The sequence below is a fragment of the Artibeus jamaicensis genome, unplaced genomic scaffold (genome assembly GCF_021234435.1).
Source record: "Artibeus jamaicensis isolate MK-2021 breed Jamaican fruit bat unplaced genomic scaffold, CSHL_Jam_final contig_1998, whole genome shotgun sequence".
NCBI lineage: Eukaryota > Metazoa > Chordata > Mammalia > Chiroptera > Phyllostomidae > Artibeus > Artibeus jamaicensis.
In genome coordinates this window covers 20,959,962-20,985,956 of record NW_026521407.1, presented here as the reverse complement: position 1 = coordinate 20,985,956, position 25,995 = coordinate 20,959,962, and the positions used below count along the sequence as shown (strand labels likewise).

Here is a 25,995-nt window from a genome sequence, read left to right as displayed (position 1 = left end):
CTGTAACAGAGGTAGTATGGTAATGGGCCCTGCCTCACAGGGTTGGGAGACAGGCTTGGATATGAATATGGGCCTTGCTAAGCCTCCTTTCTGTCCCCCTGTCCCCACTCCCTTCTTGCCCTCCCAAGTTTTCGGTGAAGAAGGAGGAGAGCAGACTTTCAGTGTAGGAGGAGGTAAGTGAGGAGGCTGGTTTCAGAACCTTCAGCAAACAAAGCCTCAGTGTTCCAAGGGGAGCGCCCCTGTGCCTCCTCCTTACTGGGGGTGGGGGTAGGAGCGGTGGGGTGGGGCTGAAGCATTTTCCCAGCCCCTGCTCAATCACTTCTCCCGCCCATGGGACCTGCTCCTTGGAATGGAAGAAATGAGCCATGGGGAAAGTGAGGGCATTTCAGGAGAGCCAGACCTATGTTTTCGAGAGTATTTGCATTACAAAGCTTCTTGCAAAACCTGGGAGGGCTTCCTATTAACCTTTAGGAGCCCTGTGCATATCCCAAGCTCTAATCTTTACCCCCCCATATACACCCAGTGTGCCCCTCCCTTAGGTAATGGAAGGATGGATGAGATAGGGTGTTTATTCAGCAACTCCCTTCTTTCATTGCTTGAGGGGTGTCCTTGGAGGATGCTCCTGTAAAGAGCTGAACAAGCCCCAGGGGCATAAGAGATAGAAAAAAACAGGAGCCAGAGCTGGCTGAGTAAGGAAGCAGGCACTCGCCAGAATGGCCCACTGGCTGCAGGGAACTTGGCAGCGAGGGAATATTGGATGAGACATCCACAGCGCCTGAGTAAGGATGCTCGTTCTTAGAGAGCCCGAGGTTGCGGTGATGTGGAAACACACAGCAGGTGGGCAGGAGACAGACCTGGAGTCCACCCAGCCTCATGGTGGGCAGGCCTGAGTGTGAGCGTGGACAGGGGTCAAAGGAGGGAGATGAGTGGACAGCTCAGCAACTGAGCTGAGATGCTGCCCATGTCTAGGGCGCAGGGATGGAGGCACAGTCAGTCAGCAGGGCAGAGCCCCAGCTGCAACACAAAAAGGAACTGCAGAGACGAGGAATGCAGAAGAAAGCCCGCACAGCTCCCCGGAGACCTCGGAGGCTGAGCGGACTCGGTAAAGCCAGGAGGACAGAAGCGGGGAGATGACGGCAGGGGTGCTGGGCCCTGGGGGTATTACTCTGGCCCAGTCGTTGCACCTGTGAGACAGCAGTGACGTTACGTTCCATGTTTTAGGGTTAATGTGGGCAGTACCTGATTGAAGGCTGGGCACAGAGCCCAATAATTAGTAAGAGCTCAATGAAATTTTTTCAGTTATAATCGAAAATTGAGCATGTGTAAGAAGAAGACGAGAATCGTATTATGTGAAGAAGGTGGAGATCTGGGCTCTGAGGAGCCCTCACCCGATCGCATGTGGGACCTCTCACACTTGGGATGTGCCAGAAATCTGATGGCCTGGCTGACACTTTCTGAAACTTCTTGGTGGTTCTGGAGCACTCATTTTCATTAATTGATGGCGTTATTTTTGCTGACATTGGTCTGTGTTTGCCTGTCTCTTAGTTACTTTATTTTATTAAAAAATATTTTTTAATCCTCACCCAAGGACATTTTTTTCATTGCCTTCAGAGATAGACAAAGGGAGAGAGGAAGAGAGAGGAAGAAATTGATGTGAGGGAGAAGCACCGATTGTTGTGTCTCATATGTGCCTGGACCGGGCACTGCACACACCAGACTGGGGAACGGACCCACAACCTAAGCACGTGCTCTGACCGAGAATCGAATCTGCGACCTCTCAGCTCTGCGATAACTCGCCCATCAGCTGAGCCACCTGGCCAGGGCTGTCTCTTAGTTATCTTAGTGTCTGCACCAAGCATAGGAAACCTAGACAGCTGGGTTTAATAATTAGAGCCCGTAGATATTCCTTGTCACTTCAGGAACACGCCCTTCCCTCTGCAAACTTCTCTTGGATATTTTTGAACATAAGCACCAAGCTCATCTGCATATTCCCACCAGTCACTGTGCATATCCTGTGATCTGAGAGATTCATATCCCCCATGGGGCATCGGGTGGGTTTTGGACTCCCTTGCCTTTCCTCCATGTCACACTGTTTTGGCATGTTATCCGGTAGTTCCCTCTCATTCACACTGTCTCCCTGATTTCAGTTACCTGTGGTCAACCACGGTCTGAAAATATTAAATGGAAAATTCCAGAAATAAACAATGCATCACTCTTCAGTTGCTGGCCGCTGTAAGTGGTGTGATAAAATCTCACTCCTTCCCGCTCTGTCCCTCCGAGGACGTGACTCATTCCTTTTGTCCACTGTCTCCACATTGCAGGCGCTCTCTGCTCCTTAGTCACTCAGCCGCCGTCCAGGTGACCGATCGACTGTCTGGGGCTGGCAGTGCTCACGTTCAAGTTGCCCTTGTTTCATTCAGTGATGCCCCAAAGCCATTCACATAACTTTTATCGCAGTATGTTGTTATAATTGTTTATTTTTATTATTAGTTGCTGTTGTTCATCACTCACCGTGCCTAATTTATAAATTAACTTTAGCATAGGTATGCATGGATAGGAAAAAACTCAGTATATATAGGATTCTGTACTGTCTGTGGTTTTGGGCATCCACTGGGGGTCTTGGATGTCTCCCCCATGGGTAAGGGTGCACTAATTTATCTCCCTAGAACTTCTAGATTTGGGAAAGTTCTCTGAAATATATTGCTAACAGGAAGAATGTTGCAGAACAAGACACTGCCCAAGAGGTTTTTATTTGATTATGAGTAGGATTATGTATGTGCCTAAGCTCACTTGCAAAAATAAAATGAAAAAAAAATGTGCTTCAGAAGATGCAGGCTCTGATGCTCCGGGGAGGGTAGCCCGAGACTGCATTTTGAAACAAGCTCCAGGTGCCGCTGGGGCCACGGCTCTGTCCAGTGGAACTTTCTGCACTGACGGGATGTCCTGTATCTGTGCTATGCGAACATCAGCCACTAGACCCCCGTCGCTACTGAGCACTGACAATGGGACTAGTGCAACTGAAGAATTTAATTTTAAAGTTTATTTGCTTTTAATTCAATTGAAATAGCCACACGCGGACTCCTGGCCACTGTATGAGACAGTGTGGTTCTCAACAGCAAACTTTTCAAGGGCTGGGACTGAGTCTTATTTATCTGTGTATCCTCTTCAGGATAACAACAATAATACTTACAATGATAACAATTCCTTATGTTACACGTATATTGTCATTTAGGGACTCCTTTCGTGGCCAGTATGTTAGCGAGGCCTCCGGGTGCAGCCAATGTTTATCGAGTGCTTGCTCTGTGCCAGACACTGCCCCACCTGTTTCCCAGGTATTAACTCACTTGTGCGCTATGAATTCCCTGTTCCATAGATGAAGACACTGAGACACAGACGTGCCAGTTCCCTGCATAAGTCACTCCACTAGAAAATAACAGAGCCAGGCTTTGAGTCCAGGATGTAGTCTGGCTCACATGATGCTTTAAGCTGATGCTTTCATGCCTCAGATTGTACCTACCATTACCTAGGTTTTCCCATTTTAACCTAGCTGGGCTTGTCTGACTCCCGGACTAGAAGTTTTGTCATCCTGGAAGACATTTAGGGTCCTGGTGCCACCCACCTTATGCACAAAGACCAGCCTAGACCTAACAGAGCTGACAGTGAGGCCGGAATCTCAGCCTTATCTACGAAGGGAGGGGTCAAGGGAGGACAGCTGTTGCGTGTGGACCCTAACCATTCCTACAGCTGCTCAGCATTTGTTGTGCTTAGGAAGACAGAACTACATCTCCCAGGAAGCAGTTCGGCCTCTCCCTACCCGTCCCTGGCTCCGCCTCCGGACCGGCTGATATTTAAGAGCCGATGGCCGGGCCCCGCGCAGAGCGCGGAGGCGGCTTGGACGCAGGGGTTCTCAGTGGAAGCAGCAGGACACGGCCACCACAGCTGGCGGACCCCGCTCCTCACTCCGGCATCTCTTCACGCCTCCTGTGCCTCGGCGGGCGCCCAACCTACGCTCCCTGCGTCCCTAGACCTGCTAACCCCAGGCGGACAGAGGATTTACCTTTGGCTCTTTTCTGCGCTTGGCAGAGGGGTTCCGGCGGGAATTGGGGCTCCCGCTGGATTTGCGCAGCCGAGGGAGGCTAAAAGCTGCGTCCGGGATGGTGGCTCTTTCAGAGCGAGGAGGCGGGATACCCTCACCGGGGTCCTCGGAGCGTCCCGAACCCGCGCGAATCGTGCGCTTGACCCGTGCGGGCCCGGGGAGGTGGCCTTTGGGAACCCCAGCCGATAAACTCCCGTGATCTCCGCGGGTTCGGAGCACCGAGGCCGACCGCCAGCTCTTGGACCCTGTATGGAAAGTGGGTAATGCGGTCGGGTGTCCGGACCCCAAACTTGGATTACTTGGTGCATATCAGCCGGGCTCAGAAGACTCACGATCTCTCTACCCGTGGATTGATTCATTCTATCTAGCAGTCGGGTCGCCTACCTGGAGGTAAGTTGTCCCGCAATTCAGCGGAGCGGTTTGATTTGATTCCCTACCTCCAACACCCCGCGTCGCTTTCTAAAGGTCTCGAGGTTCTATGTTGAAATTTTTTTCCTTGTAATTGACATGTCGGAGGACATTTTAGCCATCCCTCTGTCTCCAGACTGCCGCTCGTCCGGGTCACGGCGGTCAGCGCCCTGCTGCGCCCAGCGCCACCCAGCCGCTGGCGGCCTCGCGGGACCGAGCCCAGTCTGGAGAAATGCTCCGCGTCTGCGGCACGCTGCGCAGTCCTTGAACTTACCTTTTCGCCTCGTCACCCTCCGGGCCCGTTACTTAGGGAGCAGCGTAGCTGCTTCGGTAACCTCCTGGCGTCTGGTCACTGGCGACTCAGAATGGGACCGGGTTGCTGTGCTTGGGGAAGGCAGCAGGGCCGAACTCATCTCACCCCTGGGCATGGAAGACAGATGTGTTTCTGGATGTCCCTGGTAGGCTTTACTGCAAGGACTGGGTCACCCGTCGGGGTGACACTGGGATGGTGTGGACAGGTCTCTGAGTAGATGGAAGGTGGTGGGAATTTGGTTCACTGCGTCACCCGCCCCCCCCCCCCCCGTCGTCCTCCTCCTCCCCACCCTCGGCCAACCTGCTAATGGGAGAGGTTTCCTGGCCAACAGCCCCTGTACCCATGGACCCTGCTTTCCTCATCCTTTGGTGTCCGCGCTGTTTCGGGCGGCGTGGTGACTGTCACTGAGGAGGCGCGGAATAGATAGATGTTGCTCGAATAAATGACTGAGCCCGTAGCCGTGATGTAGGGATAAACCAGGGTCCTCCTTTCCCTTCTCCCTCTCTGGTGCTTGTTCTCAGCACCCGCAGGTGGTTTCCTGGAGATTCGTTCCCAGATGTGAGATTCTCTCTCCTTCCCCCCAGCCCTGCCCCTCCCTGATCCATTTCCTGGCCCAGAGCCCCTCCTGCATAAAAGTTCTAGAAGCTGTCAGGGGGTCTCCCTGATGTTGTTTGCTCAGGGTGCTACCGCCCAATGAGAACCTGCCTGGGGGAGAAGGAGGGCCAGGCAGCACAGGAAGAAAAAAGGCGATGTGTGTTCCCTCCCCCAGGAGCTGCGCCTCCGCCACGCCAGGTCTCTCTAACTGCCCGGCTGGTGTAGCAACCATCCTTGTGGCCTCCCCACCATCCACGCCCCCCCCCCCCAGACCCTGGAAGGGGGATGGTTGAAACTGTCCTACTGATGACCTGCTGCTCCTCTTGTGCTCTCTGTTTGACTTTAAAAGCAATTCGCACTTTCTCTCTTTCATAGAATACTACAAAAAGGTGCAAAGGCAGGAAAAACCACCCAGTTCCCACGGTAGTGCAGTCAGTTGGATGTAGTCTTCCCTGCTGAAGCCCTGCAGTCCATACAGTGTCGTTTCCTGCTTCCCCCCACGATTTCATTTGGACGGTTCCCCGTGTGATGACTGGATTCCGCCCTGGGCATTGAATCATACTGGGCTTGACAATTCCCCATTGTTGGACACTAAGGTGTTCCCAAATTTTTACCCTTGGCGCACGGGTGAGCATCTTTTGTGCCTGAGGATTTGTCCACACTTGGGATTGTTCCCTTTGGAAAATGTCTAGAAATCACTGTCTTTGCTTTAAGTCACAGTCATGTCCAAAGTCAAAGGAATGTTGCTGTTGGTGGACATTTCCCAGGTGGACTGTCTGGAAGGGAGCATTGTGTACCCATCAGGTAACCCACATCTGGGAGCCAGAATACTGCGGCCTTTCTGTTTTGTCTCGTTTTTCCTGCGGCGAAGAGCCGATCAGCACTGGTAAAGGCTGCCTTTGGGGCCACGGTGCAAATTATGTTGGTGACACTGTAGGTTACAATAGAGCAGGCAGCCGGATGAAAAATATTGTCACTTTATAAAAAATTAACTTTTGACTTTGATATAAATCTGATTTGACAGGAACGTTGCATGAGTAGGCATGGATTCCCCTGCACCCGGCTTCCTTAGATGTTAGCACACTGCGTGCCCACAGCCCCGAGCCCAGCCCCGGGGGTCAACACTGCTGATGAGGCAATCTCGGGGGTCCCACCCATATTCGTGTTTTGTGGTTCGGGATCCTGCATTTTGGAAAATGCTGTCTTGTATAAAGGGAGGAGTTGGGAGGGCTCAGCAGACCGTCTTTTTTTTTAACCTTTTCATTGAAACATGACTGACAGAGAAAGCTGCGCACATTTAGTGCAGACAACTTGAGATTGATGATAGGTACACCTGTGAAACCCCGCAGTCTGTGCCATAAACATACTCACTCCTCCAAAAGTTTCCTCCCGCCCACTTTATTATTATTTGTGTGTGTGTGATAAGAACACTTAATAAGAGATCTACCCTTTTAGTAAATGTTTAAGTATACAGTACAGTATTGTTAACTGTAGGTGGTGAGCTGCACAGGAGAGTCTAGGATTTATTCTGGAGAAAGTTTGCAATGGAGAAGTCCCCCTCCTTCCTCTTCCCCAGGTAAACTCACCCCCTTCCTATTTATGGCCAGCAGAGCAGATGAGGCAGACCCTCCAATGCGCCCAGAGGGGAGGGGAGGGGAGCGGAGCCCCGACCATAAGGGGAATAAGCTTTTCTGCGTACACCCCTCCTTCCTTCTCACCAAACCTCCACTGGGAATGAGTCGTTTAGTAAAACTGGGCTGTACCCTGATCTGTCCTGACATGTCTTCTGTGGGGTGGGGGGGGATGACATCTGGTGTGCGTGAGAGCAGCGAGCCGCCAAGCCCCGGATCCGCCGGTGACAAGTCCAGCGTGCCATGCCTGTGCGGGTGACTCACGCTGCTGCTGCCGCCGAGCAGCAGGTGTGTCGGGAGCTCGGTGTACAAACCCAGCCAAGAGCATTTCCTGGTTATCCGGGCAGATTTAAAGGTGTCTGCTCTCACCTCGGAATGGATTTAGGCTACTGTCCAGCAGTCTTGGGCCCGGAAGGGATCCCCCTCCTCTTTTGGGAACTCACTTCACCAGAGAGGGGTGAGGAGAGCCAGCCTAGGGGGTTCTGGGAAGCTCCTGATGGGGATGGAGTCTGGCCTGGTGTCTTTGCATGAGAGGCTTGTGGGAAATCAGGGAGACCCAGGAAGGAGCCCCTTTCCTGCCCGGCCCCCAACCCTGCACCAGAGACCTCATTAGTCCAACCTTCCCCACAATGCCCCTGTGGATGGGGGGGGCTGTCTGCTGTCAGTACCTGTCTGCGCCAGCTCCGAGTGGTTGCCTGCACAGTGCAACCGGTGTTTGTTTGGGGTAAGGAAGTTGTGAGGTGACTTAAATCTCAACATAACAGACTTCTGCTATCCGTGTAGACTTTCTCTGTTACTGTTAGGGTACAGTTGCCGAAGCTTGATTTTTCTTTTTCTCTTTGAAACACTCCCAGTCTTCCTATTGTAGCTTGGAAACTGAAGTACAGTCCCTGTCTCCCTGGGACCCTGTCCCCTGTCCCCACCCCCACACTGGCACAGACGGTCTCTGTCACCAGCCAGCTCCGGTGAGGATCATAACAGGAAGTCTCGGTGGGAGAGGGGTTGGGGATGTTGTGACTGGAGCGTTCTGGAACCGCCCTCTGTCTACACCTGCCTTGTCCCTCTGTGGGGCTGTGTCTTCTCAGAAGCTGCTGCTCTGCCCAGAGCAGCAGGAGCCCAGTTCAGGTGCTCCACCTGGTTCCCCTGGCCTTCAGGTTGTTGCTTGCCTAAGAATGCATTGGTTGGAGAACTTGGTAAAAACTGGGATTCTTAGAAGCCATCCCCACCCTCCACCCCCCCTAATTTTTGAGGTTCTGTTTTGTTGTGTGTCGGGGTGGGGAGGGCTCAGAGATCTACATTTTTAACAAGCCACCAAAGCCACTCCAGTGCAGATGGACACTTTAAGAAATGAGGAATTGTCTGGGTTCTTGGCCAGCTAAAGCCCAAATGGAATCTTTTCCTGCTGAAGCTTGCCCTGCTACGAAGCTCTTTTTCTCCTCTTTCAGGAAGCCTTCCTGGCTTGCCTCCACCTGATCTGTGTCCCCACACGCACTTATTTAGTTTGCTGGTGAAGGGTTTGAGGTAGAAGTCTTGAAATCAGGTGCCCTTGGTACTTGGTAAAGACAGAAATGGCTGCATTTCTGGGCTTGAGGAATAAATTGTATCTGCAATCTCTCCCCTTGGGGAGGGGGTTGTGAGTTCCCCAGGAGCTTGGAAAGTGTCCTTTAATGGTAACTTCCTGGTATGTATTTTCGTGTGCCCGTGGAGACCACTGCTGGCTCACGTCAGTCGTTGCAGGCCATGTCCACTGTCACCACGGGGCTGGTTTGGGTCCTCCACACCAGGTTTGCACCCCCTTCTTCACATGGCAGAGGCACCCAGCTCACCACACATGAGGATAGTCCTGGAGGAATTAACTTCCTCCCTTGAACTGTGCCATTGGCTAAAGATGCTCTGTCCAAAAGCACCTGGCTTCCCTTGCTTTCAGGGCACTAGCTCTGTGCCCTGAAAATTGTCTGTACCAAACCAGTCTTGGTCCTGTGCTACTCGCAGGCTTGGAGGAAGCATGCAACCCAGAGGACGCTGAAGGGGCGAGTTTCTGTCAAAGGGTTCTTTTCGGGATGGTCCTCCCGAGCTGGTCTGTCGGTACAGGTTTTTACACACACGTCTGAAACCAGGTGCCTTTTGTCCTCGGCTAAGACGGAAGTGGCTGCATTTGGGTGAATGATAAGGGGACAGCGGTTCTGGGTCTCCAGGAATAATCAGACCTTTGGTCTCTCCCCTTGGGGCCGTGAGGCTGGTGGAGGTTTGGAAAGGCCCCTAATAGGACCTGATTTTAATGGTTTCAGACCCCAGTCCTTTGCCTGGAACATGAGCCCTTGACCTCACGTGACTGTAGTGCTTTTCCTTCCCTCCCCCTGCTTTTCACTGGACTGCGAAGAGCATCCCTGCCTGCCCAGCAGTGCCGCGTTGTGCCGTCAGGTGGTCATTAGGGGTCTCAGCCCACCTTTTGAGCCATCAATGAAGCAGTCCCTCTCTCTTGTGTAGGCGCCTTTCCGAGCATTTGCCTTAGACTTCCTATTGTGCTGATTCCACAGATATTGAGCGCCTGCTGGATGCTTCTTCAGACGCTGGTGCCGTCGCTTTGGTTCTCTGGCGCGTGGGCTCTGGTGGTCTGTGGGTCAGGTGGACGTGGGCCTGACTTCGCGGTCTTCGTGGAGAGGGCTTCCACTGAGCGAGGGGCATGAAAGGAAGGTGTCCGACACGCTGGCTGTGGGGCCACGTTCTTGCGTGAGGGTGAAGCCCTCAGGAGCTCTGAGTGACAGTTATCATTCCCGCATTTGTACCCTCTTCACTTCATTTTAAATCTGAACCATTTTTATCAGGGTAAAGTGCACGTTGAGTGACGCTCACCGCCTTAGCCACTCGTAAGTGTGCAGTGAGTGGCATGACGCCCATGATGTGGGTTGTTGTGTGGCCCTCCCCACCGTCTGCCTCCGGAACTTTCTCACCATCCCAGACGGAACTCCGTCCTGTTTCACCTCAGTTCCCGTTCTCCTCCCCCAGCCCTTGGCCACCTCCAGTCTCTTCCCCACCTTGACGAATTTGCCTGCTGTAGATGTTTCATCTAAGTGGGGTCATGCCTCCTTGGTTCTTTGCCTCGGACTGATGTCACTCAGCACAATGTCTTATCCGAGCCTCAGCCTGTGTTGGAACTTCCTCCCGTCCTAAGGCCGAGTGATACTCCACAGCCACCCTTGTTTATCTGTGTATCCACTGAGGGGCCCGGGGGCTGCTTCTCCCTTTTGCCTCCTGCGGACAGTGCTGCTGTGTAGACATCTGTCTGAGTGCCTGCTTTTGGTTTTTCCAGAGGGGGATCGCTGGGTCGCATGGTAATTGTACGCATAGCTTTTTGAGGAACTGCCATACTGGTTTCCGCAGCGGCTGCCCCATTTCACATTCCCACCAGCAGTGCACAAGGGTTCCGATGTCTCCACATCCTTGCTAATGCTTTTTTTTTTTTTTTTGATAATTGCTATCCCACTGGGTGGAAAGTGGCACCTAAATAATTTTAAAGGCGGATTGACCAGGACAGTTAGATTTTTTTTCTGTGTACGTTCCAGGGGCCTGTGGGGTCTCCTTTTATCCTTGTGTAAGAGTCTCTGCAGAGCTTGGTGCCCGGGGACGTATGAAGCAGCAGAGGCTGCATGCAGGAATCAGCTCCCCGACTGCCGCATCTGTGCTTTCTGCACTAATAGGTTTGCTGTTCCAGCATGTTCTGCAGGTCCCGATTATTTGCATCAGAGTGTTTCAAGTGCTTTTGTGCCCACATCCCATCTATCACCCTTAACCTGGTGAAATAGGTGTCTCCCCCCTTCTCTGGAGAGGACATTAAGGTCCAGGTGAGTGGAAGGATATAGGTAGATACTGATCCCCTAACTCCTGACATAGCACACTCTGGAGAGTGAACGTTTGTAAATGCTGGTGTAGGGAGGGCTGGGAAGACGGAGATTGAAGTCACGATTTGAGAGGACTCTTGCAGGCATCCTCTCTGCCCACTTGTTCTGCGTGGTCAAATGCCATATACAAAGTTTGCCGAGTGGGGGTTGTTTGGAACAGAATTCGAAAAAATATGTTTCTGTGGAACCCTTTTCTGTATACTTGACTGGCTTATGGGATGCCTTTTTGAGCTCAGTGGTGAGGCGTCAGATATCTGGGGCCACTCTGATTGGGAGCCCCAGTTGCTGGCTGGGTTATGAGGGTCACCTTCGTTTGAGGGTTTTCTTCCCGAAGCCACGTGTGGGCCCTGGAAGCTCAGTCTGCTCCAGGTGTCATCGGACGTCCCCAGTGTGTTTCTGGCCTCAGGAAGTGGCCCCAGGGGCCAACTGTGCCTGCCCCCCAGCTCTGCGTCTCTCAGGGCCTCTGTGCCTGTCCCCACCTGGGCAACGAAAGTGACCATGTGCCTCTGGAGCCGCCAGATGTGCCCTTTTTTTTCATTTTTATGTTTTTTCACTGTGGCATCATTTTTTATTTTTAAAATGAAGCAGCAAGAGACAAACCTGAGCCCGAGGTGACAGACGGGACATCCCAAGCCCGGTGGCTTCTTCTCCCTGGGAGGGTCAAGGAAGAGAGGGTGCCTGCCGTGACCTTCCCCATGACCTGTGCCCATGACTTCACACCAGACTTGTTTAGTGGCCCCAGGGTCATGTTGACGGAAGTTTCTGTGAGTCTGAGGGAATCTGTGGCTACGGGCAAGCCAGTTGGGAAATTCAGATGTTTGGGTTTTTAATTAAATTTCTTCTTAAGTGGAAACTAGGAATGTGGTTGACCAGAGACGGGCCTGGTTTCTCATTCCACCCTGACCACTGGGCTTTTCCGCCTTTCCTGGAATTGCCCGCCTCACGCCTCTCCACGGCTTCCCTCTTTTTGCCCTGTGCACCTCGCTTTGAGCGTCACGTTGTATTCGAACCTGGCTCCTCCCGCCTTTCCAAAACCCTCTCTCTCTGCCCTCCTCATCCCTGGCCTGTGTCTGTAGGGCACCGAGTCGGGGAGGAAGGGTCTCTGTGTGGTGGTGGTCCCGGCTCACCCGTCAGACTGGCCATTCGATGTCCCCTGTCCCTTAGACTACACCCCAGCTTGTACCTTCTGCCTCCCGGGTCAGGGTTCACGAAGTACGAGGTGCCCAGCAGCGCCGGCTGCCAGAGCAGCGGTGTTTTATTGGGAAGGAGAGAGAAGCCAAGCTTTTGCTGGTGTGGTCAGGGGTGTCCGGAGTCCCTGTTTTCCTTAATCCCTGTGGCACCTGGCTGTGGCCATTATCATTTCTGACGTCTGAGGCTTAGAGACTTTAAGGAATGTTCTTGATGCCCCAAAGCTTTGAAGGGTGGCACTATGGTTTAAACTCAGTGCCTGACACTGGGGTCCCGTCCCAGCTGGGTCACCGATGTCTATATATGTCTGTCTGTGCACAAGTGGCTGGTCTCTCTGGGCTCAATTCCTCATCCACAAAAGAAGGTATTTATTTTTAGGTTGGTGGTGTTTAGTGCCAAGTTACAGAGAAACCACCTCTAACCAGCTTAAATGATTGGGGTTTTGGTGGATCACGTAACTGAAGTTGAGGGGCTGTGCTTTGGGCGATCTGCCGGCTCCCTGTCTTTCTCCAGCTCTTTTCATCTTAGGTCAACTTGCCTGGTAGGAGCGGAAAGAGCAGAAGCATGTACAGGTCTCCTGCTTCTAGAGACCCAGAGCAGGAGAACGGCTTTGTGTCAGCGTTCCTGGGGGCTGACCCTGGACCCACCCAGCCCTGTGTCCCGCAGGTAGACACATCGATGGCTGTCCTGTGGCACATGCCCTATTCCTGGGTCTGTGGGGCCAGGTCCCCTCCCCAGAACCAGTGGGATTCTGCAAAGGGAAATCGAGGCCCTAAGGAAGCTGGGCTGGGGGAAGGGAAGCGTTGCCTATGAGTGAGCTGGGGTACAGGGTGCTGTGCGGCGTGGTGGGGGCAGGGAGTCCATTCTCTTTATCTTCGTGTACCTAGTACCCAGGAGAATGCAGGGGCATGTTAACGCTCAGTGAAGTTGGTAAGTGAATGGACCTCAAAGTGCTTTCCCGCTCTGGGTCTCTGACCCCAAGAGTCCACTTTTACTCCTCCAGGGAGCTGGGAATTTGGCTCTTGCACCTCTAAGCCCAGCCTTGCAGCAGTAAATGGCCCGTGTCTGGATTTCCATCTACCTGCGCCAAAGAGCTGATTACTGGAATAGCAGTTTGATGCTTGGGGTGGCGCCTCTCACCTGAGATTTCTTCAAAGCGAAGGGAACACCTTCCCTAATTCTGCGCTTTTCCAGACCGGTGGTGTTGCTCCTGGTCGGCCTGTGGAGGCAAATCGTGGTCCATTCCTGGCGGGAGCCCGGTGGTGCGGGAGCAGGGCAGGGGCAGCTGATGGATGTGTGCAGACTCCTGGGGGCTGGGCTCTGTGCTCGGCAGCCCAGCGGGGAGGCTGAGCACAGGTGCGTTTATGTAGACGGCTCCGTGGTGTTTGCATGTTCATGCCCCACCCAGTGCTCCGACTCCTGGGGGCTCCCTGTGAGACAGACGGCCTTGATCTCCAGGCTGTTGCACTCACAGGGGGGAACCCTAATGTGCCTGCTTTACACATTACACAGGTAGGCTGTTGGAGGAGCAGCGTGTCCTCAAACAGGCTACCTGTGTAATGTTGTGCGAGCTCTTTGAGGAAGCCATGCTGCCAGGCAGGTGTCACCATCCATCCTCAATAGGCATTGTGCGGGACAAGCTCACTGTCCTGGTGACGGGTTATTTCTCCTCTGAAGCTTGAGTCTGAATGGCCTTTTTAGGGCGGGTGGTGAAGTGGGAGGGGAGGGGCAATTATCCTGTATTAAACAGGGATGTCCTAGGAAGCAAGCTAGCTCTGTATTTTGTATTGTCCCATTGAATAGAGGAGCCAGCTGAGTCTCCTAGGGCTTAAGTTTCTTGTTCAAAGTCACCACCACCCTGCTGGTCAGCGGCAGAGACAGAACTCGACCTGACCTGTCTCCCGGTCGGCAGGTGACTGCATCCACGTATCTTCTAGCTGCAGGCTTGGGTCCCTGCTCCTTGGAACGTGCTGAAGTCACACATCAAATGCGGTTGATAAGGTCTCTGTAGCCACGATTCCTCTTCATGCCTTCCTCCCCAGTAACCTGCTGGCGAGTTTAAAACAGCTTCCTCCCTTGTCTCCTGATGGAGGCGAGGCCTGCATCCCGGTGGGAGTGGAGCTGGATGGAAAGTGACCCCGCTCTCCTTCACGGAGGACACGGTGAGGCCACCGTTACAGTAACTAGTACGCAAGTCAGTGGAACGGTTCATCTGCTGGAGTCGTCCCTGATGAGCTCTTGTGACCTGTTTCCCAGGTGCCAGGCCACCCTGGTGTCCCTCCCCCCAGGTCTGAAAGCTGGTTCAGAGCGCCGTAAGCAATGGCCCAGCCTCCCCCACGGACAAGCATGGTGTCAGGTCTGACACGGGTCTAGGTGTCCTTAAGATCAGTACATTTTCCCACAGTATTGGCCTGCCTCTCACTGGGGAGATGCACATGCCCCAGACGGGCTGATCATTGGTCCCTTATTGAAACCCCCAAAGGACACGGAGGTCAGAGTGTACTGCGCGTATGTTCACTGAGATTGTTGGTGTTGCCAGTGATGGTTCTGGGAGGTTCTGGCATCCTCGCTGAAGAAGGCCTGTGAGCTTGGGGTGTGCGTGTCAGTGGCACAAGAAAGTGGACGGGCCCCTATCGAGGCATTTAATGTCACTGTTGTGGTGACGCTTCCTGACTCTCAGTTCCCAGGATGGTGCTGTGTGCTTTTCGCTCCTTGAGCTCCAAGCTCAGGTGAGCTTCCGGAGCAGACCTGTGGCCCAGCGGGCCCCTCTGATGTGACACTTGGAAATTGGAGAGAGCTGTCTGACGCTGTACCAACGTCACCCCCAAACGGGACAAGGGCCAGGCGAGAAGTCCTTGCCCCATCTGAGCTGCACTCCCATCAGCCACTGTGGACTCTGTCCTTTGCACAAAGAACCTTTAAATTGACATGATCGGGAGGGTGGAAACCAGAGCCTGTGTGGCCTTGTGGTTGGGGGCCCGGGAGGGGAGTCGGACTGTCTCTCATTCATTGGGCTGAACCTTGGATTCCTTCTCCCCTTACTTTCTCTCCCCTTCTTGGCTTAAACCGTGTCCAACTTAAAGCCATGGTCCGGCTTCCTGGCTCTCTCTGTTTGGGCTGTGTTGCATCTCTGCTCAGATGTGGCTGGACTTAATTGGGGAAGAAGATTTCTATATTCTACCCAAGAGGTCCAGCGCCTGTCTGGCTCTCTTCTTGGCAGTAAAATTTGGGTTGTGACCTCCGTTAGCTTAAGTGACATGACTTATTTAAAGGTGGCCCGCACACTCTACTGTGCAGGGCAAATGCGGTGAGTGACCAGCCCCAGACACCTTCTCTGGCTTGAGCGGGCCAAAAGCAGCGGCGTCGGCGAGAGGAGGCCGTGAGGCTGTTCTTCCTTTCCGAGGTTTGCACTGGGCCTGCCCCACTGTGCTCTTCCTGGAGACCTGCAGGCCGTGCCTCCCTCCCTCTCCCAGCACAGACTCAGAGACACTCACCTACGGAGGGGACAGAGGATCCAGTATTGTGCCGTGGTTGCCCAGATGACACTTGAACAAACTCACTGGTGGAGGGCTAACCTCCGCATTGGCGACATTTTCATTTTCAGCCAGTCTCTCCTCTCCCTGAGTGTCTACAGTGGTAACAACCGGTACGATGGTGTTACGTTATTCTAGAACATTCTGTTACCGCCATGAGTGTTTCACGTGTGTGGACCTCTTCAGTAGAATCGGGTGTGCCTTTCTGGTGGCACAGCCCCCGGCCTGACGCTGACCAGCAGAGACAAAGCGTGCATAGGTGACTTGGCAGGTTGAAAGCCCACGCGTCTGCCGTTTTGATGCTGCGTGTCCGTGGGAGCTGGGCCCCCGGACTCTGGCTGCGTCTTCCCCGCACAACCCACTGGAAAAACAGCCCCGAGTCTTTGCTCTGAGTGGTCCCGAGCACTGCAGGTTTCTGTCCCTTGGCCTTAGAAAGGTGGCTCGCCGCACACCCTGGGTTTTGCCCAGCTTCCATCTCCTCACTTGTCTGGGGGCTTCGGGCAAGTTGCCCGGCATCTCGGGCCTTGGTTTCCTCCTGTGTACCCCAGACGTGCGCCAGATGGTCCCCAGCTTAACTTCAGCACACAGGACACCTCTTCGTGTTTCTCTGCTTTCTGGAGACACGACCGTGAGTGAGCCAGGCAGGCGAGAAGGAACACCCGCTGGCTCCCAGCTTTTTCTGCAGTGCTGCCTGCCTCTCGGAGAAGTGCTCAATGAAACATTGAGGAAATCGAAGCACGGGACAGTCTGGTGGGGCCGCCTTTGTAAAACAGCACTTGTGATAGCCCGGATGTCTTCAGCAATCTGTTAGGGTGACCTGGTACCACAATAAACAGCCGCAAGAGTAAATTACCCTTTCTGCCCCGTGGCTGGAGGGGATTTTATTTATTCAGGGGCCTTGGGGTGCTCCGCCTGCTCCTTCTCCAGAATGAAATTTGTATGCCAACCGCCCACAAATGATTGATCTTTCGGGGCATTGGAAGAGATGCCCTTCACGTAGGTAAAAATGTGATTCTTTTTCACCTGCTGGTGGGTTCGCCTCCTGGATTTGGGAGGCGGAGGGCAGCTGGGAAGCAGACAGCCGGCGAGCAGAATGCGTCTCTGCGGGTCGCTCATCTGCCTGCCTTGCCCTTGCTCTTGAGGCTGAGACGCCTTGTTTCACCCTGAATGGCTCTGGGGAGTGAGGGGGCCTCCCCACGCCCCCTTCTCCTTCCTGCCCCAGCCTCCCTCCCCTGCTCTCAGGGAAAAAAATCCTACCCCCGTCAGCGGCCGCGTCTTTAAGAATTCCCTCCATTGTAGCCCGGGGACAGAGACCCTTCTGTGAGAGTCCGTTGGAGGCCTGTCCTTGGTGACACCCCGCCCCCCCATATTAAAAGACCATTGGAACAAGCTCCCCATTCTCCTCTGGAGAGGGTCCCTCTGTCCCTGGCCAAGCGACTCTTAAGGGAGCGTTTATCCTGGGACACTCAGTTTACAAAGAGGGCTGGAGTGTCAGATAAACTCACTCAGGCCCTCGGGGGAGGAGGACAAAACCCCCTTTATCTTGCCCCTGTGGGGAGACCACTGGGGTGTGTGTGGCAGAGCCTGGCGGCGCGCACAGGGGGGTTTCTGGGGCCGGTCGGTGCCGAGCGCGTCGGGTTATTGTGTTACCATTTCATTTTGGGGGGACTCTCCAGAGTGGACGTTTGTCTGTGACTCTGCCAGCATCACCTCCCCCGTCCGCTCTCGGTCTTCAGGAGGCTCTCGGGCAGGTTTGCCCTTGGTCTGCCCTTGGTCTGCCCTTGGTCTGCCCTTAGTTTCTCTGTGCTGCCTTTCTGGACAAGGGAAGACTGACCCACTCGGTGGGCCGGGCGCCCCACTGTGTTCTAGAAAGCGTTTGGTCGAGTGGCAAACATCATGGAGGTGTTTGGCTACCTGGGGGTGTGTGTGCATGTGCATGCACACTCCATCTGGGTGTGTGTGTGCGTGCGCCCTGTTGGTGTGCGCCCCAGCTGTATGTGTGTGTGTTGGGGGTGGGTACCTCCGACCCCCACATGTGGTTGCAACCGTAATTGCCTGTCATAGCCTTTGTTGTACGTGGCATAGGGTTTTCCACTCAGTCATGTAAACCTGAAGTTTCCACGACTGACTACTCATATTGGATTAATGTTTGTTGAACACCTACCAGGTGCTCTGTACTGTAGCAATATCTCAATCCTAAGAGCGTCCCGCAGACCTGGAAGGCTAGGCTCAGAGAAGGCAAGCGCCTCACCTAATGCCACCGAGCAGTGGAGTGTCTGAGCTTCCAGCCCCACTGTGTTGGGTGCTCAGGCCTCTGCCTGCTGCAGAGCTGGAGGGCCCGGGGCAGCTCGGGGACCGAGGTCGCAGCAGGTCTGAGGGCACTGTCAGGCCCTTGCCTTCTGCTGCCGGCTTCGTTTGGACTTGTGCACCACCTTCCTGTGTTTCCCCGCTCCACCACCCTGGCACTGGCCGGGAACCTGTCACCGAGGTGCCGTAGAGTTGAAGCCATGTTCTGTAGTGTGCCCTTTGTCCCTAGCACCTGGGCCCTTGGAGGGATGAGGGATGTTCTCATATCACAGCTGCCAGGGCCGTCGGGGGCTCACATCCCAGGGGCAGGAGGCTGCTGGCCTTCCCCTTGTCTGGCTGAGTCCCTCTTATTCTAGGGGGGCTGGACTTAGTTCATTCCACCTGGGACCTGCCCAGAGTGTGAACGGGAGGGTACGGGTCACCCTGCAGATGCAGGGGCTGGTGGGGGAGAGGCGTTGGTGGGAGCTGGCGTCCTGGGACCCACAGGACGAGCTGCAGGAGGGTGCGTCTCAGAAGCACGATGAGCTGGTGCCCGGGGCTTGGGAGGGGAAGAGGCAGGAGGGGGGGTTTGGGGAATTCAGGATGGAGCCGAAAGGGGTCATGCAAGCAATGAGCCATGTTCCATGGTTACAGGGCCCCACAGGCTCCGATGACTGCAGGAAGGAGAGGTCACAGGTGCCAGGGTCTGGGAGGCAGGGAGGGAGTGAAGGAGAGGGGCCGAGGTTCCGGTCCTGGTAGTGGGGGATGGGAAGGCGGTGGGGCTGGGGAAGCGGGGAGGGCGCTAGACGTGTGGGAGAAACACTGGCAACCCCCCTTGGACAGTGGAGGGTGGGCCACTGCGTCCTCAGTGTGTTCCCGGACTGGTCTCCCAGGACTGGACCTGGACAATGGCAGTGACTGCCTAGAGCCCCCTCCGGCCATGGGATGGAGACTGCTCCCCAGGGGTGCGTCCCCCGCCATGGCAGTGTCCACCAGATGGGACTAGACAACAGACGTGCGTGGACTGGGCGCTCGTCCACCCCTCTCCGCACCGACGGCTCTCCAGTCCCCGCCTCCCAGTCGCTTCTGGCAGGTGTTGCGGCCTTTCCAGTGGTGCCCTGGCCATGTCTTTACCCCGACTGCTCTGTGAGCCCTGTGTTCACACGGGGGATGTTTGGGACCCCCTTGCTGCATTATACAGAGGCTTCAGTCCCACCGACCTGTGCATTCGTGATCTGAAGGCCGACGGGAGAGTTGTATTGGACCCACGGTCGAAGCATCTGGTCTCTCAGCCTTAGCTTGTTCCGTCCAGCCCTAAAACGAGACAGCCACGTGTTTTCGGGCGTGCACGTGCGGGGCTTCGTCAGTGTGTCTGGGCCTGTGCACGGGCTCATCTGTCTCCTGCGCCTTCACCTGCACCTTCCCTGTGGCTCCAGTCTCTCCCGCCCTGAGTAGTATCTCGCCCTACCTCTCCATCCCTGCCAGGAGGTGGGCGGGATGCTGGCCTTGGTGGCTGTGGAGACTCGAGCGCTCATTGGCCAGTGCTGCGTGATGGAGGTCAGGGAGGGGCGGGCGGGTCGGGTGGAGGTCAGAGGTTAAGATGCCCACCTCACAGGTGGTTAGCGGCCTGCACAGGTAGGGTGGCTGCTGTCCCCTCCCAGCTTCTTCCCCACCGAAGGAAAGCTGGAGGCTCTGGGGACTGTTTTGCAGATGCTGGAACAATCTGCAAGTCTCTTATTCTGGCTCCTTGCTCCTACACACTGGTGCGGCCCACGTTCAAACAGCCCAGAACAAGCCCTTCCTGATAACCAGTGTCCCCTGGGCCCCAACAGTCCCAGCCTGTGCCCGATCACACTCATCCTTCCGACAAGGGGAGAAAGTCGGTCTGTGCCTGACTTAATCCCTCTTCCACCCCTTTTGTCCCTGACTTTTTCAGGGGCTGAGGGGGAGCCTTGCTGGTGAAAGCCCTGTTTTGGAAAACTTACTGAACACCCTTCTCTCTTGTCACCTGCGCTGTTAATTACCACCTTTGCACATTCCCTGCGCTTCCAGGCCTGGCGGGAGGGCGGGGCCGGTGTGGAAGGGCCCCCTGGCATTGCCCTCCGTGGACCAGCTCTTCTCCTGATAAGGCTCGCGCAGCGGGAGGCACTTTGGCCCCGGCAGGCTTCTCTCTCCACTTGACTTAAGACTCCTGTTCTTTGGTTGGGGGAGGGCGACCCTTAGCACAAGGGAGAATTTAGCCTGGAAGGGGGAGCTGGGCGGCTGGCGGAGTTGGTGGCAGGAGGTGGAGGAGTGTTGTCATTTATTAGGTCCCTGAAAACAATACGGGGTTTGTCTCCGGGGCACGGTGGTGCTGGGGAGGCAAGCCAAGATGGGCCCGAGCAGGAGGAAAACAAGCACAGGTCTGACGAAGATGTGGTGGCTTCGAGGAGCGGGGAGAAAAGCACCTTTGTTTCAGGAGGTCAGGACACGCAGGGCTGGGGGGCAGGGAGGGGGCCTGCGAGGAGGACTCCGGTGCCCAGAGAACCGCTGCTTCTGTCCCGGGTTCCTGGGCCCCTCAGAGGGGCTTTGGAAGACGAGGTGACCGAGTTTCGGGGGTGGCTGCTTCCAAGGCTTTGCTTCTGGGCGGTTTGGGGGACCCAGTTCCTAATCAGCTCTGCTCCTTGGGGGTGGCCCATGAGAAGACGCCACATGAGAGGGTCCCTGGGGCTTGGCAGGGAGGCCAGGTACAGGGCTCTGCCTCGATTTCGTGGCTCCTGGTGGGCTGCAGTCCCGCCTGCCGCTCAGCATGGCTGGCCAGTCGGCTGGGCAGAGCTCCTGGAGGCTGAGGACAGGCGCTGCGGGGCCTGGGGAGAATGGCCCCCAGGGGGCACCCTTCAGCTGCACATGGTGCTGATGGAGACCTGGGGTACCTGGAGCTGCGGCAGGAGGAGGAGGGAGGGACCTTGCCGCTGGAGTGCTTCCCTCTCGAAGCCCTCCGAGACCACCTCCCCACCATTTCACCTTTTCTGCAGGTATCCCTACCCACCCCGGTGGGCGTGTACGCCCACCCCAAGTGACTCGCTTGTGCTTCTAGATAATGATTTTGTTTTAAGCCGGAGGGTCTGGAGGGCCCCTGTCTGGTTCCGGTCCCCCTTCCCCTGCGGGCAGAAGCATCACCATCGCCGCCCTGAGCCTGCAGTCCTGGGTGAGGCCGGCCTTGCTCACGCTGTGGGTGCGCGGGTGTGAGGGCTCCAGTAGGCACAGCAGCCCTGGGAGAGCGAGGCTGGTGGCCGTCCCCAGGCTGCAGCCCCCACTGCCCCGAAGAAGCCCCTGCTGGGTGAACTTGGACTGCCGGCCACCAGCCGGTGGGAACCACGGTGCAGGACGCTGGTGCCGGGGTGCACACGCAGCTGTGGCAGAGTCCACTGCGGGTGGCAGGTCACATGGGGCAGCCTTGGGGAGCCTGACGGGAAAGATGTGTGTGCTGCACTGTGGGGTGGTTGTGGCCGCGCCTGCGGCTGGGCGTCAAGAAGCACTAACAGTGTCGGTATCTGCTGTCAATAGCACTGGCTAACATGATGGCAAGTCTGTGTTCCAAGCATTGATTGTTCTAAAACACCTCCGTGCGCCGTGCACATACACACAGTGGCCCCCTCAAGACCCCCACTGGATGCCTGACACCACAGCCAGCACCGTCCTTTGAATCTACCTGCACACCCTCGCCGCCTGTCCCAGGAAGCACTCGGTGTCTTATCCCTGGCGCGTCCTCAAGGCCAGCATCCCTGCTCTGATGCTCTGGGCCCTTCTCAAGTAAAGGAAGGATGAACACAAGCCCCGTGGTTACATGACCATCTGCTCACCAGGACGGCTGCTCTGTGACTGTGGACAGGGAGCGCCTGCAGGGCGGGGACGCTGGACAAAGGGGTGAGTCACGGCCCGGGCTCCTCAGAACAGTGCACAACGTAGAACTTATGAGTTGTTTATTTCTGGAATTTTCCATTTAACTTTTTCCAACTGTGGTTAACTGGAACTGCGGAAGGTGAAGCCGCAGGTGGAGGCGGGGGGTGCCACTGTATGTGCTGGCATGCTCAGACATGTGGTTGCACACACACACACACACGCTCATGAACTCCGTGTGGCCACCGCATGAGGCAGGCATGGCTATGAACCCTGTGTTACAGGTGAGGACACTCGAGGCACAGAGAGGGCAAGTAACTTATCAACGGTCACACAGCTATCACGCGGTGCCGCCTGGCTCCAAACCCGAGCCTGTGCAGCAGGTGATGTTGCCAGGCACCCGGGGGCCTCCCTGTGCCAGACGGTCTGTGGTCATGCCAGCCCTCGCAGTAGCCTTGCGAGGGCTGCTGTTCATCTGGTTTTCTGGCTCGCGAAGGTCAAATGCCTGGGCCCAAGGTCACCCACTTGCCCGCTTACTCCAAAGGGTGGCGTTTCTGCCCAGAGTCAAAGGGTGGTGCCCCTGTGAGTTGTTGACAGGTCATCTTCCAGGAGTGTCTGGAACCTAAGTTGTAGTTTTGCGTTAGAAGGCAGGGCCGGGGAAGCCAGCAGGTCTTCCCCCGACCCCAGGGCACTGGTGGAGGGAGGGGGGCTCACTCTCTGCCCTGTGGGGGCGCCTGTCCTGCGGTTCCCCTGCCGGTCTTCTCCCTGCTCTGCGCCCAGGTTCCTGGAGGCCCTGCCGACTCCGCAGCCTCTGCACTGCCCACGCGATGTCCCTTTTCTTTCCCTCCTTCGGTCCTCCCGCACCTTCCCTTTATGTGCACACTCAGCCCACGCAGGCTGAGACGGGCGCGGATGCGGCCCCCTTCTTCCCTGAAAGAAACAGCTCTCTTCTCCCCTCTGTGGTCGGTGGGCTCCGGGGCCTCCCGCTCTGTCTGTGAGGGACCGGAGCTGAGGAGGAGGAGGGGCAGCCGGTGGTGACTCTGGCTGGCTTTTCGGCCTCGAGGTCTGGAATCCCGAGTGTCTTCTGAAGGACGTAGAGGAGGACAGCGGGTTCTGGGAGGCTGTCTCTTCATGGCCCCCGGTAGTCCCTTCGTCTCCACTGGAAATAGCTCAGTGTTTTCCTGCTCCAGTGCCCTCCGTCCCCCTCGCCAACCCACAGCTGCCTCTCCAAAGGGGCACAAGGTGCCCCGTGATAACTGAGCACCTACTGTGTGCCAGGCCCTGTGTGCTCTGTGCTGCCTCTTTCCTCCTGACAGACATTGGAAGAGGTTCCGTTAACTCTGTGTGGTTTGAGATGTTAGGGATTCCGCCCCGAGTTTCAGGCCGTGAGCGGCAGAGCCCGGGGGTTAAACCAGGCCCGGGACTGGCAGGCCGTGATCTTCCTTGTCCTGCTGTCCCTCGTCCATGCTGGCTGGGCCCCAGCTCCTTGGAGAAGCCCTCCTTGGGGACCCCTGCCTTCCACGCCATGGCCTGACCTCTGGGCTTTTCAAACCCCGAATTTTCAGACCCTGGTTATGAGGCTTCATCTTCAACTACCTTGAGGTGCTTTAACGTGTATCCGTAGGGTCACAAACCTGAGAATGGCGCTTTCCCCATTACATTTGCATCACCCCAGGAGTCTAGCGTAGGACCAGGCACACCGCACGATCTCTTGAAGCCTCTGTTAATTGAGAGAAAAAGCTAAAAAGGGCATTTGAGTGCCAACATCACGCTGCCTCCTGGAGACACTGCCCATGCAGGTGCGTCTAACCTGTACTGTTTCACAGGTGAGAAAACCGAGGCCTGCTCGGGGTCACACAGCTGGGGCTGGCAGCGCCTGGGGGCAGGGGACATTCTTGGTAAGATTTGGTGGCGGCAGGTGCCAGGTGCGAGAGTGAGGCTTGATTCTTCTCCCTCTGAGCTGCCTTCCTGGCCACACCCACTTTTTATTTTTAAACCAGCGTCATCGAGGTCCGATTTATATGCTGTCAAGTTCACCGGTGGTAACTGTACAATGCAGTGAATTTCAGTGCCTGTGCAAAGGTGCGTGGCCGTCCCCACGATGCAGCTTGGGGACATCTGCGTCAGCCCTGAAGGTGTCCGGGGCCTGTTCCAAGGCCATCTGCCCTCCCGCGGCCCGGCCGAGGCCACGCCCCTCTGCTCTGTGCCTTCTGGTCTGTGGACCCCTGTACCCGTGGAACTCGGCACCTATAGCCCTGTACACCCGGCCGCCTTTCTGAGAAAGTGGCCGCCACCGGCTTTTCAGCGAGCCCTGTGTGTGTGTCCAGACTTGAACACTTGGCAGTGAGCGGGTGATCGGGGAACGTGCCATGTGGGTGGCTCGGGTGGAGCTGGGGTGGGGCAGGGAGGAGGGTGCGTCTGGGGGTCCGAGTGGTGTCTGGGCTTCAGTGCCTCCTGCCCGGGCTCCTGGGGCATCGTCTCACCTTGCCGGCCGGTTTTCTTGGCCTGGCTTCCTGCTTCCTGGCTGTTATGACTCAATTAAGTCCTAATGACAGACGGAGAAGGTCCATTTCCTGGCAATTAAAGTAAGAGGGAGATTGGAACTTGGTGCAGCCCTCCTCGTGGCCAGGGAGGACCCGACTTCCCTATTTTCCCTGCTCCTCCAGAGGGGCTCACGGGGGATTCGACGGTCCCCTCTCCTTGCCAGGGGTCCCCAGCTGTGGCTGACGTTCTCGCCCCTGGCTGAGTCTCAAGGCGGTTGTATCAAGGGCAGTAATGCCCATTTCATTTCATTCTGAGGCCTCTTCTTCCCTCCTGGCCCAACTCTGATTCAGGGAGACGGGGGCGAGCGGTTCATTTCATTCCACAGACCTATCTCTGATGTCTGGTGGGGTCAGGGGAGGAGGAAGGTGAGGTAGACTCAGGCCCAGGTGGCAGAGGATTGGAGCTGGGAGCAAAGGTGTGAACTGAGCAACCTCGGGCAGTGCATAGAGGCAGAGTGGAGGAGGGCACCTGCTGTGTGGAGCGGCTGAGGAGAAGTGCCCCTGGAGCCCAGACGACTGGGCGTAGGAGGGAAGAGGGGACTTTGGGGCAGAGGCATGTGGCCCCTGTGGCCGGGGGAGGTGGAAAAGCTCCGCTCTGAGGCAGGCAGCCCCCGGATGTCCCATCATGGCTGCCCCTCACCTGCGGTCGGGGGAAGAAGAGAGGTCGTGGGAGATGCTAACTCCACGCTCTAGGTGGACTTGACCATGGCCTTGACCATGGCCTTGGGGGAAACGAGTGAAGAGTTGATGCTTTGCTACCATCTCCCTGAGGTGCTCTGTGAGTTTCTCTTTCTGTTTTAACCACCATTTAACTCATATTTGTTATTCAAAACAATTTGATACTGAAAAAAAAAACAAGGTCTTGTGAGACTCCAGCCTCCTGGTCATGCATTTGCATTTCCACAGGTCTCTCCTATGCTGGGCCCGCTGGGCTGCGCAGAGTCCGAGTCTTGGACCACGTGGCCCGATTCTCACCTTCGGCTTCACCTTCTGTTTTTCTTTTTCTGCGTTCTTGTGTTCTTTGTCTTTGCGTTTAGTTTTAATGCCTGTACAATAGTCTGCAAAATCACAGTTTGCTCAATACAACTACTGAGTGTTAGGAACATGCTTTTAGTTTAATCTTATTACATAAACTGTGCCGTGAAACATTTTCCCCTCCTTTGTACCTTCTGACCACGCAGGGTGTTTCGGTAACAGGGTGGGAGCCGCTGGTGGTTTCTTAGTCTCTGGTATCACCTTCTCGTCTGCTCTCAAATTCCATGTCCTGGAAACATGTGGTGGTTCCTCAGTGTTGCCTCCGGCCCTGCCTGGCACCACCTGCAGCTTAAGGACCGCTTGTCCCCCAGGTGGCGTTCCAGGTGCAGGGTGGAGTGCCGAGTTCTCAAAGTCGTCTCCAGCAGGCCTACGTCTCTCATCCCGGAAGGACCGCTGGGCCCAGGAGGGTCGGAAAGAAGGGAGCAGCCCGTGTGGGAGTCTTTCCAGGCACAGAAGCATTGTCCTCCCTCTGAAAACCCTGCCCCACTCAGCAGTGCCGAGTGCCGAGCACACGCCCTTTGAGAGAGAAGAGCTGTGTTGTGCTGCTCCCCCTGCTGATGGCTGGGCCTCAAGTGCCACCATGTGCCCAG

The 25,995-nt window shown here is 55.8% G+C and overlaps 1 long non-coding RNA gene across 1 annotated transcript in view; it reads left to right on the top strand.

The window, feature by feature from the left end:
• The first annotated feature begins 3,892 nt into the window (after nt 1–3,892).
• Nucleotides 3,893–25,995, top strand: part of LOC119036359 (uncharacterized) — a 133,425-nt gene continuing 111,322 nt past the window's right edge. Inside the window, exon 1 of the long non-coding RNA XR_005079975.2 lies at nt 3,893–4,486. This is a non-coding gene — a long non-coding RNA (uncharacterized LOC119036359). The remainder of the gene's footprint in view (nt 4,487–25,995) is intronic.